The 22,043-nt window shown below is 36.9% G+C and overlaps 1 protein-coding gene across 3 annotated transcripts in view; it reads right to left on the bottom strand.

Annotated features, from left to right (window-relative positions):
* ATG4C (autophagy related 4C cysteine peptidase) overlaps positions 1-17,606 on the bottom strand; it is an 88,809-nt gene extending 71,203 nt beyond the window's left edge. For 2 of the 3 annotated variants that reach the window (XM_011223011.3, XM_011223009.3), the window contains exon 1: positions 17,475-17,606. The gene's annotated coding sequence lies outside the window, so the exon portion shown is untranslated. Of the gene's footprint in view, positions 1-17,428 lie in introns of all 3 variants that reach the window. The other variant, XM_034653603.1, reaches the window with a different exon arrangement.
* Positions 17,607-22,043: the final 4,437 nt, after the last annotated feature.

Below are 22,043 nucleotides of genomic sequence, written 5' to 3'. Positions count from 1 at the left end.
AAAAAGACCAATAAACATAGGAAAATATTTTCAAACTTACTACATCTAAGTAATGCACATTAAAGGAATTTCATATTTTTTGCATCATCATAAGAGATGAAATTGGCAAGCCTGAAGAAACAAGCATTTTGCTTAATAATTTCTCAAATACTAAAGTCCATGAGTACAGAAAATATGTCTCATTCACTACAGTATCCTTACACCTAGCACACTGGTGTGCTAAGAGACACAAATATCTGCTGCTGACAAAATTATGGTATATACATATTATGACATAGATCTATATTTATTACCATAAAAAGATATCCAGGGAGCATCAAAATATGTGAGGCAAAACTTGTTAAAACTCAAAGAAGAAACAGTTAATTCCTCTATTAAGGTTGGAGACTTTAATACCCCTCTAAAAGAAATGCATGGCCAGCAGGCAGAAAATCAGTAAAGACAGTGTTGAATTAAATAGCACCATCAATCAAGTGGACATAACTGACAGACTACTTCACTCAACAAAAACAGATTACACATTATTCTCAAGTTCACATGGAATATTCACCAAGACCAACAAGATTCTGGGCCAGAAAACACCTCTTAACAAATTTAAAAGAATAGAAATCATACAATAGAAATCATATTTGTTCTCACCGAAATGGAATTAAACAAGAAATCAGTAACAGAAAGTTAGCTGGAAATTTTCCAAATACTTGGAAATTAAACAAAACACTTTAAATAACACGGAGCCAAATAAGAAACCTCAAGAGAAATTAAATGTTTTTAATTGAATGAAAATGAGAATACAATTTAAAATTTGTGAGATGCAGAAAATTCCCTTAAAATTTACAGGAAAATTAATAACATTGAATGAATATATTGGAAAATTTCCAATATATTTTCCTTTTAGAGGAAAGATCTAAAATCAATAATCTAAGCTTCCACCTTAGGAAACTTGAAAAAGAAGAACAAATTAAATCTAAAGTAAGCAGGGAAAAAAAGAAATAATAAAAATTAAGGCAGAAAGAGGGGCGCCTGGGTGGCACAGTGGTTTAGCATCTGCCTTCGGCTCAGGGTGTGATCCTGGTGTTATGGGATCGAGCCCCACATCAGGCTCCTCTGCTATGAGCCTGCTTCTTCCTCTCCCACTCCCCGTTTGTGTTCCCTCTCTCGCTGTCTATCTCTATCTCTGTCAAATAAATAAATAAAATCTTTAAAAAAAAAAAAAAGAAAAAAATTAAGGCAGAAAGAAAAAAAGAAATCAGTAGAGAAAAATCAACAAAATCAAAGCTAGTGCTTTGAAAAGATCAATGAAATCTATAAGCCTCTAGCCAGGCTAACTAAGAAAAAGAGAAGATACAAATGACTAACATCAGAAATGAAACAGGGGACATCACCACAGATCCCATGGACATTAAAAGGACAATTAGGAGTATTATGAACAATTCTATGCTCGCAAATTTGATAATGTAGATGAAATGAAGCAATTCTTTTAAAGACACAGTTTGCCAAAACTCACACAAAAAATAGACAATTTAAATAGGTCTATATCTATTAAAGAAATTGAGTCAACAATTAATAAACTTCAAAAAAAGAAAGCATCAGGCTCAGGTGGTTTCACTGTTGAAAACTACCAAACGTTTGAGGAAGAAATTATACCAATTCTCTACAATCTCTCCCAAAAAATAAAAGCAGAGAGAATACTTTCTAACTCATTTCACGAGGTCAGCATTACCCTAATAACAAAATCGGACAAAGACATTATTGGTACTGGCAAAAGAGTAGACAAATAGATGACTGGAACAGAATAGAGAGCCCCAGAAATAGATACAATTAAATATAGTCTTTGACAAAGGAGCAAAGGCAATACAACAGAGCAAAGACAGTCTTTTCAATAAATGGTGCTGGAACAACTAGACATACACATAAAAAAAAAAAAAAAGGAGACAATAGATCATACACCCTTCACAAAAATTAAGTCAAAATGGATTGTAGACCTAAACGTAGAACACAAAACTATAAAAGTCATATATGGAAGAAAACCTAAATGACCTGTAGCATGGCAATGACTTCTTAGATACAGCACCAAAGGCACAATCCCTGAAAGAAATAACTGGTAAGCTGACTTCCTTAAAATTAAACAAAGGGGGAAATGAAACACGAGAAACTATAGATTCCAGGAAATAATCTGAGGGTTTTAGAGGGGAGGGAGGTGGGGAGATGGGCTAGCCCGGTGATGGATATTAAGGAGGACACGTATGTATTGCATGGAGCACTGGGTGTTATATGCAAACAATGAATCATGGAAAACGACATCAAAAACTAATGATGCAGTGTATGGTCACTAACATATCACAGTAAATAAGAATAAATTAAAAAATTAAAAACTTCTCTGTGAAATACAATGTCAACAGAATGAAAGGACAAGCCACAGACTGGGAGAAAATATTTGCAAAAGACACATCTGCTAAAGGACTCCCATCCAAAATATACAAAGAAAATTTAAAACTCAACAATAAGAAAACAAACAACCTAATTTTAAAGTGGGCCAAGGATCTTAAAAGATTCACCTCACCAAAGAAGATATAGAGATGGGCAAATAAGCACATGAAAACATGCTCCACATGTTATCAGGAAATCAAATTAAAACAAGGAGATACCACTACATACCTGTCAAAATGGGCAAAATCCAAAAAGCTGATAAAACCAAATGCTGGCAAGGATGTCAAGCAATAAATACTCTCATTCATTGCTAATAGGAATGCAAGATGTTACAGCTACTTTGGAAGACAGTTTGGCAGCTTCTTACAAAACTAAACATACTCTTAGCATATGATTCAGCAATTGTGGTCCTTGGTATTTACCCAAATGAAATAAAAACAATCCACACTTAAACCTGCACATAGATGTTTATAGCAGTTTTATTCATAATTACCAAAAGTTGGAAGCAACTAAGATGTCCTTCAGTAGGCGAATGGATAAATAAACTTTAATACATCCAGACGGTAGACTGTTACTCAGGCACTTAAAAGAAATGAGCTATCAAGCCATAAAAAGATATTAAGGAAAACTAAATGTATATTACAAAGTGAAAGAAGCCAATCTTAAAAGACCACTGTATATCAAACTGTATGATTCCAACCGTATGATATTCTGGAAAAGGCCAAACTACAGAAACAGTAAAAAGATCATTGTTTGTGAGGGATGGGAGCAATAGGAGCAAAGAATGAGTAGGAAGAACACAGAGGACTTTTAGGCTATAAAACTATTCTCTATCGTACTACAGTTGCTGATACAGGTCATTATGCATTTATTCACACCAAAAGTGAAGCCTAATGTAAACCATGGACCTGGAGTGATAATGATGTGTCATTGTAGGTTTGATGGTAACAAATGTACCACTCTGGTGCAAGATGTTGATAGTGGGAAAAGTTCTTCATATTGTGGGACAGGAGGTATACAGGAACTCTACTCAGTCCTGCTATGTACCTAAAACTGCTCTAAAAAAGTAAAGTTTAGGGGCTCCTGGGTGGCTCAGATGGTTAAGCATCTGCCTTCGGCTCAGGTCATGATCTCAGGGTCCTGGGATGGAGCCCGACCTTGGGCTCCCAGCCCAGTGGGGGAGTCTGTTTCTCCTTCTCCCTCTGCCCCTCCCCCTGCTAATGCTCTCTATCTGTCTCAAATGAACAAATAAAATCTTTTTATAAATAAATAAATAAAATAAAAAATTAAAAAGTTTACTATAATAGGGTGAGGAAAAGGAAGAGAGAATAGCATGAATAAAATTTACACATCTATATGCGTATATAATACATGTATATAGAGTTGCACACACACACACGCAAAAACAATGTCTAGAAGTCCATGCTAAAAGTGGAACTAAAAGATGAAATCTCTTTTTTGTACTTTTCTTTAAAATTGTTTACATTGAATGTTTACATTGAATACTTACATTAAATAATATTCCAAAATAAATTGCTCAGATTAAAAACTGAATACAAGAAATCACAAATGTGCCTGAAACTGCTTGACTAGGAAACCTACGGAGGAGACACTCTATTACAAAATCCTAAGCAGCTTCTAAGAAAGATAAAATGCTGAGACAGTGCTTTTTCCTTTTTAAGATAAACAATTTTATTCTTCCGGTTCTTAAAGACATCAGATTCAGCTATTTAGTCATATAGAAAACGTAACTTCCTCAATGCAATTCCCTAGGGCAGCTCTAGCTGAATAAAATGACTTGGAGGATATCCCTAGTTAATTCATCATTTTCTTCCTCCTTAAAATAGTAGTAAGATTTGGAAAGAGGAAAAGGAATAAATTAGTAATTGAGTCCATTCAGTCTATTAAAATGTCTTTTTTATACTTGTGTGAGATAAGCCAAGGAAAAGGCAAGACAAACAGTACTTTTAGCTTAACCACAAATGAGCAAAAAACGCAAATGAAGTAACAATGAACTTTAAGAGCAGTAGTCCCACATTAAAAATCTAAACTATCCTCACCCACAAATTCCCTTTCCAAAAGCTTACCTGATTTTTAAAAAATTAAAAATGAATTAAAGGGGCGCCTGGGTGGCACAGCGGTTAAGCATCTGCCTTCAGCTCAGGGCGTGATCCCGGCGTTGTGGGATCGAGCCCCACATCAGGCTCCTCTGCTATGAGCCTGCTTCTTCCTCTCCCACTCCCCCTGCCTGTGTTCCCTCTCTCATTGGCTGTCTCTATCTCTGTTGAATAAATAAATAAAATCTTTAAAAAAAAATAAAATAAAAATGAATTAAAATTCATTATATCAGGTATAAAGTGAAGTGATGATTTACCCATTATCTAGTATATTTCATTTTCTTTTGTTATCTAAAATACCTGGTTTCACTGCTCCAGTGATAGAACTGATATGCCAAAATTCTTGTTTAGTTTAGGTAATATCAGAGCCTTAGTCTAGAAAACCATCAAAATAATTCTTCGTGATTTCCAAACCCTTTTTTTTAAGATTGTATTTTTTCATTTGACACAGAGAGAGCGAGAAGAGAGAGAGAGGCAGGCAGAAGGAGAAGCAGACTCCCCACTGAGCAGGGAGCCCCACATGGGACTCCATCCCAGGATCCTGGGATCGTGACCTGAGCGGAAGGCAGACGCTTAACCCACTGAGCCACCCAGGCACCTCTCCAAACACTTTTAGAAGGGATTTCTGGTTAAAAGGGGGGGGGGGGCTGTTATGGTTTTGGTTTGTTTTGTTTTTAAAGAAGGGATTTATGGTTATTTCCTAAACTTTAGAGAAATTAGTAACTGTTTTCAAGTAGACTTTATTAATCCATATTACAATAAATCTTATCATCCACCATTCCCATATTTCTGTTCACTAATAAATCCATTTTAATTAAAAAAATAGCAGTGGGGCGCCTGGGTGGCACAGCGGTTAAGCGTCTGCCTTCGGCTCAGGGCGTGATCCCAGCGTTATGGGATCGAGCCCCACATCAGGCTTCGCTATGAGCCTGCTTCTTCCTCTCCCACTCCCCCTGTTTGTGTTCCCTCTCTCACTGGCTGTCTCTATCTCTGTAAAATAAATAAAATAAAATCTTTTAAAAAAAAAATAGCAGTAAAGAGGAGAAATCTCTATTTCATCTTAGTAAACATAAAGCTACCAGATGAGGTTTATTCCTAAACTACTGTTAATGATGTGAAAAGCACAGTGAACATTAAGCGAGTTCTTTTGGAAACCAGAGCTACAACATTTGATATGAAAATCATCGATTCAGACCCAGATGTCATTTTTAGAGAGTCACTTTTCTAACCATAACCATTCATTAAGACATCGATAAATTAGAAACTGATAAATGTAAAGGGTCCTCGAATCAATGTCCTTGAAGGGCAGATGAAGGTAATCAGCCTCTCCCATATGGCAATAGATAGAATATTTTATCCACTGAGAATTTAAAGCCAAGAAAAAGCTCCTGACAGACAGAACTTTAGGGACTGACTCTACAGAATAGATCTCAGTCACATAGTACAACCGAAAAAAACACTGCAGACTTACAGGATTTGCATATACTTGGGCACCTTCCCCAAATGGTATTCTACAGCAAGATGAGCTATAGATATTGATTTAGAATTTTTTATGTGCTTTTAGCTATACCATCAAATAAAATGAACTGTGAGGTCCATTGTAAGTTTTCACCTACTGTAACCTTTTCTACCTGCTTGCATTTTTAGTAACAAATATTAATCCCTTGTCTGACCTTGAATGTCTCTCAATATGTTGGTCTGTCATCTCTGCTCTTATTTCTCTCCATCTCAGTTCTTTGTCTGCAGAAACATCAATTACTATATCCATTTCTATTCCCTCTTTTCCTATATTTGCCAATCTTCTATCTTCATACACTGAACATGTAGTCTAAAACTGTTGTTTGTAAACCCAGCATGGTTATTTCTTTCAAAAAGCCACAAATATGGGGGCACCTGAGTGACTCAATCGGTTAAGCGTCTGCCTTCAGCTCAGGTCATGATCCCAAGATCTTAGGATAGAGCCCCACATCGGGCTCCTTTCTCAGTGGGGAGCCTGCTTCTCCCTCTCCCCCTGTCTACCACTTGAGCTCTCTCTCTCTGTTAAATAAATAAATAAAATCTTTTTTTAAAAAAAAGTCACAAATATGAAGAAAGGGAGAACACTGGTAACATTTATTTGGATTGTCCTCTTTCAGAGCTAAGGGTTAGGCAAAGTATATACAGCAGTTAAGAAATAAAGATAGACTGAGCCAAGGAACAGCAATATAATAAGGGCAGGACTCACATATTCAGAAACTGGCTTCTAAAAGAGTGATAAAAGAGCTGATAGCAAAAAGATTAATAAGAGACTAAGAGTTTTGCCTCAAGGATACATCTTATAAACATTCTTACAACTCCTCCAGCAATACACCCTCCAGTTAAAAATACTAAATCAATGAGCAGCTACATTACAGTGATAACTCAAATAAAATGTACTACTTACGCATTATTCTCTTAAATCTAAAAATTAAAAAAGAGAAAGTACTGAGCATTCATTTACCCTCACACATGACTTGTATCAAGGTCCTACAACCAAAAACCTCCATCTGAGGGGCACCTGGGTGGCTCAGTCAGTTAAGTGTCTGCCTTCAGCTCAGGTCAGGATCCCAGAGTACTGGGATCCAGCCCCTCATAGGGCTCCCTGCTCAGCAGGGAGCCTACTTCTCCCTCTCCCACTCCCACTGCTTGTGTTCTCTCTCTCTGTCAAAATAAATAAATAAAATCTTTTAAAAAAACAAAAAACCTCCATTTGTGCAGCACGGAGTATTATACATTCACAGACTATAAAGTTGTCATCATAATAATCCAAATGGGATATAAGGAGCTTAAATTACTTCAATCACTTACTTAAAATTATAGTAAGAAGTATTAATGATATCTGGGCTGTTTTAAGCATTCCTTGATCTCCTTGATCTTTTTTTTTTTTCTTAAAGATTTTATTTATTTATCTGACAGAGAGACAGCCAGCGAGAGAGGGAACACAAGCAGGCGGAGTGGGAGAGGAAGAAGCAGGCTCCCAGCGGAGGAGCCTGATGCGGGCCGATTCCAGAATGCCGGGATCACGCCCTGAGCCGAAGGCAGAGGCTTAACGACTGAGCCACCCAGGCGCCCCTGATCTCCTTGATCTTATCTCTAAGAAGCATATAATACTTACTCTAGTTTGATAAATAAATTTTAATTATGTCAGGTAACCTCTGATGGGTCCAAGGTAACTATGAATAAAGGTTGGAGCCTCCATACTTTAAAATGCAACTTTGCAAGTGGTAAAATATTCAGTCTGCATAAGAAGCAACATAAAGGGTCAAATTTAATCATTCACAAAATTAACCTAACCTTTATAAGAATTGAAGGATGTCAGAATATCAGGATTGAAAGGGAACTTACAAAGTATCCAGTTAGCCAGTAGGTAGTAATGTTAATAACAGGTCTTAACCATTTTCCCATATAATACACTCCAATCTATCCCTAATCTCCCCTAATCTGTGAACAGTGAAAGAAAGCAGTGAAAGAAAATGTGTAAATTTAAAAGATTGAAAAAAATATGACTCCCATCCCCAGGAATCTAATCTGCTGTCTGGTTCAAACTCACTCACTAATCATTAATTGGGTTCAACTACCCATATAATAGCTAAGATCTCCTTTACAACATCCTAGCCCAGTGCATTCACCAAGCCTCTGAGTGAACGTAACTGTTCTAGAGTATCCATATAACTACATTATTCCAGCTAATTTTAAATAACTTCCCTTGCTTGAAAGACATATGGAACCAAAAGCCTATGTCTTTATAATTTCCACCAACTGGTCCTGGTTGGGCCTTCTGAAACTAATCTGTCTTCCATTTGATAACCCATCAGATATTTAAAGACCTCCAGGGGCACCTGGGTGGCTCAGTTGCTTAAGCATCTGCCTTCAGCTGGGGTCATGATCCCAGGGTCCTCGGATCAAGTCCGCTTTGGGCTCCCTGCTCAGTGAGGAGTCGGCTTCCCCCTCTCCCTCTCCCCCAATTGTGCTCGTGGGTACACATGCGCTCTCTCTCAAATGAATGAAGAAAATCTTAAAAAAAAAATAAAGACCTCCAATACCTTCCCCCACTCCCGCTGCACCATCTCTTCTCCACATTAAATAGTCTCAATTCCTTCAATTAGTCAGAAGACTGCTATATGAGTGGTAACGAGGGTATCAATCAGGGTACTGATAAAGGATAAGAAACAGCAAACTGAGATGGTAGAACTAGCAACATCAATTCAGTTTGAGACACAGTGATTTTAAGGTTTGTTTAGCAAGTAAATGTGGATAAGATCTTTTCCAAGTCCCATTCCATTAGTTACTTCTGCTACAAAAAGGTGCATCCATATCATTGAGACTAGTAATTATACCTCATTTAAACACAAAATATCACATTTATTCATTCATCAAGTACTTGAGTGGTTACTTTTGTAAGATACTATGGGAGATACAATGAGCCATGAAACCCAGTTCCTGTCCCCATTAAATTTACATTCTAAAATGCAAGATGTTTATAAAACTAACCAGAACTTAAGATGTAATATGGTTATGTCTCACAGTAGAAATACAGAATGTTACAATTATTGAGAAATATTTTCCCCTTTCCAATGAGAATATTCACACAAGAAAAATATCACACACAGTCACAACTGGGATTCTTCAAATACAAAGACCAAGGACACACAAATAATATAAATCTTACTATTCTGGGTGTAAATAAGGATAACACTAGCCATATTTCTTAGGAATGAGTTAAAGTACCCTCGACAATAATATCTATTGTTAAAGATTAATGCTTGAATTGTATCATCAGTCAAAAGAAGTGCATTGTTTAAAATGTTCACAAACACAATTGTTTTGGCTTACAAATGGAATTGTTTGATGTCATTTTCCCATTTCTAATTTTAAACAATAGTATATCAATTTCAAAATAGAGCTACGGGTTTAAAGCTTTACAAAGAAAAAAATGCATATTTTCTACCTGATATAAGTGTTCTAGAGTTCCCTATAACTATATATTATGATAAAGTTTTAAATTATTATGGCTACTTATCTTTTTACCAGTTAACTTATTTTACAGAAAGAGTCTATTAAAAGTGTAGTTTAGTAAGAAATTTATATTTTAAACTGATAACATAATCACACAGAAAATATAATACAAATAACTTTGAACACATAACTTGACTATAGATCTTTAGCAGGATATAGTCTAAGGACATAAAATGGCAAAGAAATCTTTAATTGGTAAATCTGTTGTTGGAGAGAGTATCAGTATACTAATACCAAAACCATCTTAAGTGTTTTACAGGAGAGATTAGATGAGTAAATATACTGATATGATTTCGAATCAGAATTCTCCCTGTAGGAAAAGGGAGATACAAATATAAACTGCCAGAAGGTGAAGATGAACTCTGTGGTTCTGAATTTTAAGTGAAGGTATCCTATAAGTGTGTGTGTGTGCGTGCATGTGTGTATCCATTTAAAGGACCTAAAAGCAATGATACTCCAATACCGATGAGTATATTCAATGCCCAAATCTTGGTTTCTGAGTACCATCTCCCACTAATTGAACCAGGCCTCCATGGTAGAACGGCTAATCCAGGTCTCAAGCAGGGAATATACAACGTGAGCCTAGAACATCTTATTGTACAAAAAAATAAGAATGTGCCCAAATACCAATGTGAACATTTGCAAAGGCAACAGGAACTGGCTTGTATCTAACTAATCAAATTTGACATAATTTAATCATCAAAAAGAATAATGGTGGGGCATGTGGCTGACTCAGTGAGTGGAGCATGAGACTCTTGATCTCGGGGCCATAAGTTCAAGCCCCACAGTGGGCATGGAGCCTACTTCAAAAAAAAGAAGAACCAAAAGGGGTGCCTGGGTGGCTCCATCAGTTAAGCATCTGCCTTCAGCTCAGGTCATGATCCCAGAGTCCTGGGATAGAGCCCCGCATCAGGCTCCCTGCTCCACAGAGAGTCTGCTTCTCCCTCTCCCTTTGCCTGCTGCTCCCCCTGCTTGTGTTCTCTCACTACCAAATAAATAAATAAATAAATAAATAAATAAATAAATAAATCTTTTAAAAAAAGAAGAATGGTAACAGATTTATAACCGATAATTTCTTTTTAAAGAATCCTTGGGTACATAATAATACTAAAATAAAAGGAGAGAGGAGGAATATCTCTTCTTTAAAGATAGCCAGCAAACATATAGGATTGAGAGAACTGGAAAACCACTATCTGGCAACCACCAATGCAATAATTGATTCAGGTAAGGATGATCCATGCCTACAAAAACCAAGGATAGAAAAAAAAAATTGTTGGAAAACAGAATATCCAACAATTTCAAAGTATTACCCCCACAGATTAACTATTAAGTTCAAAAGCGAAAAGATAACATTAGGATGTAGAAATCTGGCTAACCTAAGTGACTGATCTTAACATTACCAATAATGGGACAAACTGCCATTATATTCTTCCTGAAGCGGTAAAATGGAAAGTTCACAATATCTCCTATGTAACAATCTTGGAAAAAAAATATTTAACCTGAAATTGTGGGGAAACAATCAGACAAATTCATTTTGTAAGCCATTCTACAAAACAAAATGGCCTGGACTCTTCAAAACTGTCAGTATTAAAAGACCAAAAAACAAAACAAAACAAAACAAAACAAAAAAAAAGGAGGAATAAAGAAAAGGTGGGAATTGCTCTAGATAAAAGAAAACAGACATGACAACTAAGAAAATACATAAGATCTGATTGGAATTATTTTTTTTGAAGATTTATTTATTTGAGAGAGAGTGCAAGGGTGGGCGGGGTGGGGGGGTATAAAGGAGCATAGGGAGAGGAACAAGCAACCCTTCACACAGAGCCCAATGCCGGGCTCAATCCCAGGACCCTGAGATCATGACCTGAGCAGAAATCAACAGTCTGATGCGTAAATGACTGAACCACCCAGGAGCCCCAACTGGAAGTACTTTTAAAGTATTTTTTTTAAGATTTTATTTATTTATTTGACAGAGAGAGAAAGAGGAAGAGAGCACAAGCAGGGGGAGCGGCAGGCAGAGGCTGAGGTAGAAGCAGGCTCCCCACTGAGCAGGGAGCCCGATGTGGGGCTCCATCCCAGGACCCTGAGATCATGACCTGGGCAGAAGGCAGCTGTTGGACTGACTGAACCACCCAGGCACCCCTTTAAGTATTTTTTTAAAGCTATAACGGACATTACTGATAAACATCTAAGTAAATTCAAATTTTTTAATATGGCCTATACATTAGCTAGTATTATCAATCAAGGTTAAATTACTTGGGTGTGCACACAGCATTATAGCTATGTAGGAGAATGTCCTAGTTCATAGGATATATATGATTAAGAACTTAGGAGTGAAGTGTCAGGATGACTCCTTGGTTTCCAATGGTTCAGCAAGAAAAAGCAAGCATGTCATGTGTGTATATTTAGAGAAAGAGAAAGTAAATGAGGTATAATGTTAACTACTGAATCTAAATAAAAAATATACAGGTATTTGCTGTACTATTCTTTCAGCTTTTTTATAGGTTTGAAACTTTCTTTTTTTAAAAGATTTTATTTATTTTTATTTTGGAGAGAGAGAGAGAGAGAGAAAGAAAGGGAGCCTGTGAGCATGAGTGGGGGGGAGGGGCAGAGGGAGGAACAGGCTCCCCGCTGAGCAGGTAGCCCTACGGGGGACTGATCCCAGGACACCGTGATCATGACCTAAGCCAAAAGCAGACATTTAACCAACTGAGCCACCCAGCAGCCCTAGGTTTGAAACTTTCAAAAGAAAAAAGATGAGAGAAAAAAGTAGGGTGGAAATTAAATTGACTTTCAAGCAGCTGATCAGACTTTATTAAGTCTAACTACTTCTTTATCTTATCCATAAACTCTAAAAGCAAGTACAAAGTCCAGAAAAGTTTGGCTAAAAATAAAAGTAATAATCCTAACAAATAATAACTAATTACAAACCAGGACACCATTAGTTTCCTATCATAGCTGTAGACAAAACATAATCTCTGATGAAAATGCTTAAAAGAGGACGTGTTAACTCATCTAGGACAACTATGGATCAGCAAAACTATCTTACATAATATTTACTCCAAATCCAAAAATGACTAAACAAATTTTTTCTGCAACTGAGGTCTTTTAGTTATAAGGATCTCTAGAATTAAAATGTTGTCACAGACATACAAATAATTTCAGACCACATATCTATAACAATAATAAACACAAACTCTGGACCAGTAATTTTGTTAACCTATCCACATATATCATCTCATTTAATCCTTACAGCAACTCTATAACGCAGATACTACTGTTATCCTCATTTTATAGATTAAGGGGGAAAAAGGCTTGGAAAGACTAAACTTCTACAAGGTCATACTGCTAGTAAATAGCAAAACACACCTTGAATCTCAGCAGTCTGACTCCAGAAGCCATGCTCTCTGCTCTACACATTCTACTGCTTTACTATGAAACATAAAATTTTAAAAATAAACTGTATTGATTCAATATCTATCAAAAATTACACAAAGGAGACATTTCAAGGAAAAATCAAGAGCATGTCTTTCTTCCCTAATACACATTTAAATTTACATATATACTAACTTAACGAAGTTAGAATTTAACCAGATGCCCAATTTATTGCCAAATCCCACGTGAAAATATATACCTATTCATATATATGGTTGAATATGTTACATATAAAGTCAAAACAAATACCAGCATATTTCCAAATGCTTTCATCTAGAACTTTATCCCTGCTCACTCAAGAAAAAAAAAAAAAACACTGAAAAAACTTATTTCAGGTACACCATTCCTCAAGTATACTTAGTTCAAACAATGCCATAAAAGAAAAAAAATAAGAAATTAACCTTGAAAATTGATGCCACCATAAAAAAATATTAACAAACAAGCCATGTCCCCCCAAACCTGATCATCTTAGAGTGTTCTCTCAGTGTTCTCTCAGTGAACTGTACTACTATCCATCCAGTTACATAAGCCAAAAAGCTAGTGGTGGCACCACGTTCCTCTCCCTCAATCCTCACATCTAGTCTATCACCTAGTTCCACCTCCTAAATATCTTTAAATCCACCCACTTCCATCTTCACCACCATCTTGCCCAAGATATTATCATCTCTCATCTGGCCTCTCCTTACCCACACTGCTATCCCTCTTATAAACAGTTTTTCCTCTGTATAACATCAAGTCCTTTCTTATAGCACTTAAAATAACTGGAACTTTAAATTTCTTTGAACATTTGATTTATGTCTGCCTCCCCAGTTATACAATATGAAGGTAGAAACTGTATTTACTCACCATTTAATCATTGTGACCTAGGAGAGTGCCCAGTTAATAAATAAATGCTAAACGATTGAATGCATGTCAAAGATTGCAAGTTTATTTATAAACAGAAAAAAACTGGTTATAAGGTCCACCAACCATCATAAGGAGTATTTTATTTCATTATTTCTAGATCATACATTTACATTTTAACTCTGAAAATGAATACATCTTATAGTTGATGATCTTTGTTTAATTGGCAATAACTTTTTCTTTCATAGTGGTTCATACAACAAAGGTGCATCTAGGACTTTTTTTTAAATCTTATGACTTGATGAAATAAGTAAATCAACAATACACCTGGTCCACTCAGTTCAAACTTGGTAATCTAGCCTCCCTTTCTCCTTTGGCCACCACGCTACTCCCAACATTCAATAATTAACAGACCCTACTGGTTCTTTCACCAACAGCTATCAAGTCCATTCCTTTCTCCTAGTCCCACTATAATAACACTAGATCTATCTAATTCCTCCTTGTTTCATATCTGAACTCTTGTCATAGCTTCATTCATTTAAACATTTGTTTCAGGGGCACCTGGGTGGCTCAGTCCTTAAGTGTCTGCCTTCAGCTCAGGGCGTGATCCCGGAGTCCTGGGATCGAGCCCCACATCAGCCTCCTCCACTGGAAGCCTGCTTCTTCCTGTCCCACTCCCCCTGCCTGTATTCCCTCTCTCGCTGGCTGTCTCTATCTCTGTCAAATAAATAAATAAAATCTTTAAAAAAAAATTTTGTTTCAAATTCAACCAACACTGCGCACTTGTGTGTGCAAGGAACTGAAGATACAAAGCAGTCTAGTTATCTGCCCCTCCCTCTCTTCTCTCCCCTATAATTCAGAATTTTCTTCTTTTTATGCCTCAAGCTAAAATCACTTTCCTCCCAGTTTCTACCTACCAAATCTATAATCACTACTTTAGTTCTAGATTAAATCTCATCTTCTTCATTAAATCTTTCCTAGTTAATTTCTCTTTTCAACTTTAACATTCTAAAACACATAAAATCTAATACAGCATATTGGTTGTACTTGCTGCTTCTTGAAGACAAGGTTTACATCCCATACATTCTGCTATAGTGTAAGGTCCCCAAGAGCAGGGGCTTTGGTCTCTTTTGTTCACTGTTGTATCTCCAGCAACAGATAACATACATCATGTACCAAATAACAGCTGCTTCAAAAAATACTTATTGAATTAATGTTCCTTATATATTCCAGGGTAGAGAACACATCTTTGCAACTGTGGTATAGTGGGAAGAGTCAAAATGAACTGGACTAACTAAATGACTTGAACTGTTTGAGCTTCAGTTTCTTGATCTGCTAAATGTAAATAATGTTCACCAGATCACTGAGTTGTTATATTGATTAAATGCAATAATGCTTTAATAGCATCTAATACAGAGCTGAGGACGAGAGGATGCTCTCAATAAATGTTTTGATGATTTTTCTGACAACAGTTAAATAGCAAGACATATTCAATAAATGCTTACAAAATGAATAAAATCTCAGGAAAAATATAAAAAGTTTGAGTAATATCTAGCCTCTTATCATTTATCCAGTCAAGAATTCTATGAGTGAATTAAATCTGAAATATATATTTTAAGATTTTATTTATTTATTTATTTATTTGACAGAGAGAGAGAGACAGCCAGTGAGAGAGGGAACACAAGCAGGGGGAGTGGGAGAGGAGGAAGCAGGCTCACAGCAGAGCAGGGAGCCCGATACGGGCCTCAATCCCAGGACCCAGGGATCATGCCCTGAGCCGAAGGCAGACACCCAACGACTGAGCCACCCAGGTACCCCTGAAATATATATTTAGCTCCAAATCATAAGCATGGCTGAAACCATTTCTGATTAATTAGGAATAATTCCAATTTGACAGGGTACAGGTATTAATATTTATATTTTACAGACATAGATTATAGATTATATAATAGATTATATTTGAATGACTAAAGAAGAACGGAAGTTTTACTATTAGGATTTCCATAGTGAAATAATCAGAATACAAGAAAAACTGCAAACTTATTTGAGTTACACAGTCCCCAGAAAGCCAGGAAGTACAAAATTTTCTGTCTACAGAATATTAGGGAATAGTATACAATCCTGTTTTACCAGATTTATCAAGATATATAAAAATACACCATTGGGGCGCCTGGGTGGCTCAGTCGGTTAAGTGACTGCTTTCAGCTCAGGTCATGATCCCAGGGTCCTGGAATCCAGCCCCAAATTGTGCTCCTTGCTCGGTGGGGAGCCTGCTTTCCCCCTCTCCCCCGTTTGTGCTCTCTCTCTCTCTCACTATCTCTCTCTCCCTCTCAAATAAATAAAATCTTCAAAAAATACACCATAAACAATTACAACAAATAAATTTTTCAACATATTTGCATTCCATTTTACAGAAAAAGGGCATTAGTTAAATGGTCTTTAAACTTATTTTTACTACATTATACAATTCCTTATATTGGCTACTTTTTACTTTAAGCCATTCCCATAATTTTGCGAAGAATGAACTGATAATTCAACATAGCATCAGATTATTGTACCAGTTAGAAACTCTTCCTTGTTCAGGAAAGAAGCTTTATTAATTTGTAAACTGGAACATACATAGAATTTACCTTTCAAAGCTTTTCCAATCCCTCTGGGTACTTTCAATGACTCATAATCTAATTAAAAATCACAAGCAAGCAAGAAGGAAAGTGCATTCCCTTGTGTCTATCTGCTATTAACTGACACAAAATCATTGCAAATTCCACAGGAGACACATGTTCCGACTAAGAATGGGGGGATGGGGTCCCACCTAAGTAATTCAGACACAAAGACCTGTAGGACAAGGTATTCTCCTCTAACTATAGGGTAGCAGCAAACCCCCTGTGGGAAAATAATCAACACAAAACCAAAATGCAAGCCAAAGAAATCTTAAGAAATATAAACTCTATAAGCAGAGGCATGCCGAGTTGACCACTGACATCTCTCCGATTCACCAATCATCCTAAGAATGTATTCGAACTTCCAACATATAAAGAGCCCTTAGATGTGGATGGAGGTGGAAACGTTGAGGATGAGTGAGAACCAAATAGTGAGTGAACGTTGATGTCTGGATGTAAAGGCATTAAGATATTCAGGCGAGAGTGTTAAGGTCTGCAGCAGTAACAAAGGCCAAAAAGGAAGAAAGGTATTAGGAATGAGAATGAGATTTTGAGAATCTAATTTTTGGTTTTGATTTTCTTTTCTTTTTTAACGAGAAAAAGTTAAACGGATGCGATAACTTAGGGGACAAGAAGTCCTATCTGGAATACCAAGAAAAGCCACAAGGAGAGGGGAACAGCTGCCCAGAGGAAGGCTGACTGTTAGGTTTGGAGCCCAGAAAGGGCGAGGGGTCAGAAGACAAATTACACTAGAAAGTAGATGAAGGAGGCGCCAAAATCCTCAGAGCCTAAACGGTTGGCCACAGGATCTCCACAGAGGGCAGGGTCCCCCAAAAACCCGTTCATCTGGGGACCGAAAGCACTAAGTCCCAACCTTCTCCTGACTCCGCTAGGCTCAAATCCGCCCCTCACCGAAACAGAACTGAAGAAATGTAAAAAATGTGCAGGAGCCACCAACCCGGGAAATGGTCCAGCTCTAGCAGCAGCCGCCCCAAAAGCAGCCAAGCCAGTACAAACGCAGACGCTCCGACCTCAGCGCTGCGGCCACAAGCACCCAAGCTCCCCGGCCACCGTAGTAAAAGGAAAGGCCTCCCCCTTAGAACCCAGTAGGTCAGCCACTTCCGGGGCACTAAATCTTTTTGATTGGTCTTAGCAATATCAGCAGCCCACAGACCCGTGCTCCGCTTCGTCTTTTTTCCTCACTGTTCGCCACCTCAGCCCCTAGGTCACCAATACGGCAAGCACAGAGCCAAGGGAAAGTATCTATCTGTAAGTGGTGTGTCTGATAGACAATCCACTTTACTCCTGCCTTGAGGAACCGGGGACAATTGGACTTCAACTCCCAGCGTTCCACGCAACACCACGCCCTCTCGTTTGGCGCCGGAACTACAAGACCCAGTATGCACTGCGTCCCCCTCATTTTTCGCTCTCCTCCTGACACCAGTGGACCCGAGATGTGATTTCAGAGGAGTCGCTAAATTTCTTGGAATAATGTAGACCCACTTTGATAAAAATGCCGCTATTCCTTGCTATCCTGTTGTGAAGGTTCTCTAAGCCAAGCTATAGTTGAGACTGTAGGTAAATACTTCGAAAATATTAAGGAATGTGTGCATTTTCCACATTCCGATTATTTTCAGGGATTGAAACCCAGGACAGTGTAAAGGTTTGTTGTTGTTTTTTTTTTAATGAAATGGAGATTTTTATCCACACTCATAAGGAGTAGGATACTAAATTATTGCAAAGTGTAATCCTAGGTCGTTTTGCAGTACTGAAAGGTTGTGTTAGAACAAGGACTACCAGACATGTTTCTGAATTGCGTAAGAAATAATAGTAAGAGCAGGAAGTGAAAAATTAACCGTCTGTACTGCCGGACTATGCACCCACATGGCAAAGGAAATCTTTCAGAATGCCGAGTTGAAAGTTCAAAATTAAATTTTAAAATGTTTTTCAGTTTTTTAACATGTTAATGGTTTGGATTATTTTCATTATTATAAAAACAGGTAACTGGAACTATTTATTTTCTATTATGTGGTAAGGCAACCAAGTAACCAATCACACAAAAGATATAGCAAGATCATAAATGTAACATTTATTAGAGTGAACAAAACAAAATAACTGTTTCCGTGCCTCATTAAATAGCCTGTGGTTCCATATTTTAAAGTACAGAACTTTGTTTTGATTTCTTAGGACAGATAGCATGCATCTGGATGCCTTTTTGTTATTTTCATAAAGATTTAGATTATCAAGAATGAATATATTTTTTGATATTGTGTACTAGTAGCTCATGAGAAACAATTCTTGAATTCTTAAACTATATGGTAATAATATAAAATAAAATTGATATATACCATAAACATTGGTTTTCTATGAAAAACCAAACAGATTTTAATTGGTTAGAAAAATGAAGTACGGTATTTTCCATTTTTACAACCTCACATAGAAGTCACAGAGAAACTGTATTCTGTAACACCGACAAGGCATCCACTACCATATAAACTGCTTTTCAACTACAGTGTGCTAAATTATGCAGCACTAGCAAGTAAATATTTAAAATCTATGATCACAGAAAACAATCTGCTGCTTTCCATACTCATGCACCTACAATATGAATGCAGTAAGAGAAACCTTCCATTGGAATGATTAGAGGTAATGATAAACTATAATTAGGTTGTCCGTTATTCATAACTGTTTGCATTAAATAAATACATAATTGCATCCACTTATTAAAGATGTTATTAAGGAAGCTTTTAAAATATGCTAAATAATTGATATGGATATTCTAAAGTAGTTTCAGTGATCAATTGTGTAAGTGAACGTGGAAGAGAGTTTAAAGAGTACATAATTCATGTAGCCGACTTTAGGTTTTGAAAGGAGATTCTTGGCAGCTGCAATACTCAGCAATATTCTCTCTTCTTTTTAAATGTGCCTTTGACTTTCCAATTCAGCCAATTGCCAAGCAAAGGAGAGTTAAAACTGAACAAGATATTCATTTTAGTTCAACAAATACACAATTAGTGCTTCTAGGGACAAAGCACTTTGTTTAGCCACAACAGTCTATTTCTGAAGCACAGATAGTTTTGATAGTTGGGAAAGATTTAAAAGGGAAATAAAAAGAAGATAAGAGTGCTTTATCAGAATGGAAAACGGAAAGTAAAATACGTGTAACATCATCTACTAATAATCACTTCTGCATTTGGTTAATTGGAACTCTATACTAGCTACTATACCTTCTAAGAGGTGGGAGTCACACCTTAAATGTTTGTGTCCCTCTCGGCTCTAACACATTACTTTATTCAGAGTAACTTCCTCTCCATAAGTGTTTGTGGGAGTTCAGAGTGATGTCTGAGGCCCCGAAATTCAGAGTAACTTCCTCTCCATAAATGTTTGTGGGAGTTCAGAGTGATGTCTGAGGCCCCGAAACTCCCTTCTTATTCATACTATGGAGTTTTAATATACGCTATTTTTAACATCCAACTTCATTTTCTTAATAAGTAATTCAGATTATATAATAAAATAGGTATTAAAACCAGAATATTTCATTAATCAGAATGTTACATTTAAAAATCATGAAAGAACATTTATTGCTTTATGTGTGTATATATTACAACCTTTATCTTAAGTGTGAAGACCTTTCTGAAATGTCGTCATATCCCAGGCACATACTTTGAAACCATACCAACCACTCCAGTAGCATTGATTGTGATACAACTCCAGATTTTTGTTAGTAAACTTTTAATCCTTAACTTCTACCAAGTGTACTTCTTTATGCATCTCCCTCCTGAACCCAAGGAGAGATGAAAGGTCTGTTTAATAAGTAAATGTGTAACTTGAATCCCTGATCAAGAATATTATCTTGAGATAAATTGAGCTCAGCCCTTGATGAGACCAATAACTGTAGGCCTTCAAAAGCTAAAAAAATTATTTTGAAGAAAGCTTAAAACCTTTCTTCCTTTCCAAGTGACCTTATTTCTATCACGTCTCCTACATCTTCAATCTCTTTCTGTCTCTCCACTGTCCTCTGTACCTCAGCATAGCTATAAAATCCTCATAATTTTGAAAGCAAGTTCAGTGGATTCAGCTTCCCTCCTAAATGCAATATTATTCCATCCTCCTTTTCATTGCATAGCCACATTCAGCAAGTGCTGCAAAGGAAACCTTAGTCTTGAAATGCTGCACACAATCTAGTCACAGCTTATATCTACCAAACACTGTGCTAAATCCTGGAGATATGAAGAGAATTCAGATAGGAAAATTATGGTCCCACAATACAGTGTGATAAACATTATGCTAGAGCTATGGACAAGATATTAAGAGAACAGGAGTGTCAGTTACTCTCAAATTGATGGAGCTTAGAGGAGAAAGTCCTGAGATAACTTAAATGACAAAAATAATTAACCAACTCCAGAAGAGGGGAGATCAACCAATGTAAAATAACTAATAAGTTCATTATAGCTGGAACATGACTGTGAAGGAGTGGTATGACACAAGGCTGGAAAGACAGACTGGGGCTATTTCCTAAACTGGTCTTGTGTACTATGTTAATCTTGAACTTTAACCTGGTTATATAGGGAACCATTTAGGGAATGACATAATTAGATTGCATTTTTAGTCTGCAGTGTTATGAATAATGTCTTGAGCTGAAAAGAACAGTTAAGATATTGTTTTCATAATTCACATTAAAAAATGGAAATTCTGAAGTAAATAGTGTTTTTTAAAAAAGAGCAGAATTGGTCGGAGATATTAGGATAATAGAATCAAGAGGAGGTATGAGGGGGAGAAGGAATCAAGAAAGACCTCCAGGTTTCTGCTTTCCCAATTTTCCGTATGTTGCGTTAGGAATGGTTGGGGCATCTGGCTGCTCAATCAGAAGAACATGTGGCTCTTGATCACAGAGTTGTGAGTTTGAGCCCCACATTGGGTATAGAAATCACTTGAAAATAAAATGAAAGAAAGAAAGAAAGAAAGAAAGAAAGAAAGAAAGAAAGGGAAGAAAGAAAGAAAAAGAAAGAAAGAAAGAAAGAAAGAAAGAAAGAAAGAAAGAAAGAAAGAAAGAAAGAAATGCTTAAGAGTTGCCAGATGGCTATATCCAGGAGGCAGTTAGATATGAAGCTTAAGAGAAAGATTTGAGCTCAATATATACCTTTGGGAGTAATCAACTTTAAATGACTATTGAAAAGAACATAGGCGAGGACAAGATATTTTTTTCCTTGAAGATTTTATTTATTTATTTGTCAGAGAGAAAGAGAGAGAGCATGAGCACAAACAGGGGGAGCAGCAGGTAGGGGGAGAAGCAGGCTCCCCACTGAGCAAGGAGCCCAATGCAGGACCTGATCTCAAGACCCTGGGATCATGACCTGAGCCAAAGACAGATGCCCAACCAGGTGTCCCTGGGCATGGATAAGATTGTGAGCTAGGTAGATAGGGATATAAGGTCATATCCCAGGAATGACATAAGGTAGAGAATGGTATATACAAATGTCTGGAAATCCTTCAAGGAACAGGATTTTTACATAAAAGCAGAGGATTA

Source organism: Ailuropoda melanoleuca, chromosome 2, assembly GCF_002007445.2.
Source record: "Ailuropoda melanoleuca isolate Jingjing chromosome 2, ASM200744v2, whole genome shotgun sequence".
In the NCBI taxonomy this organism is placed as follows: domain Eukaryota; kingdom Metazoa; phylum Chordata; class Mammalia; order Carnivora; family Ursidae; genus Ailuropoda; species Ailuropoda melanoleuca.
Note: the sequence above shows the minus strand (reverse complement) of the source record. Positions and strands in the feature narration are given on the sequence as shown.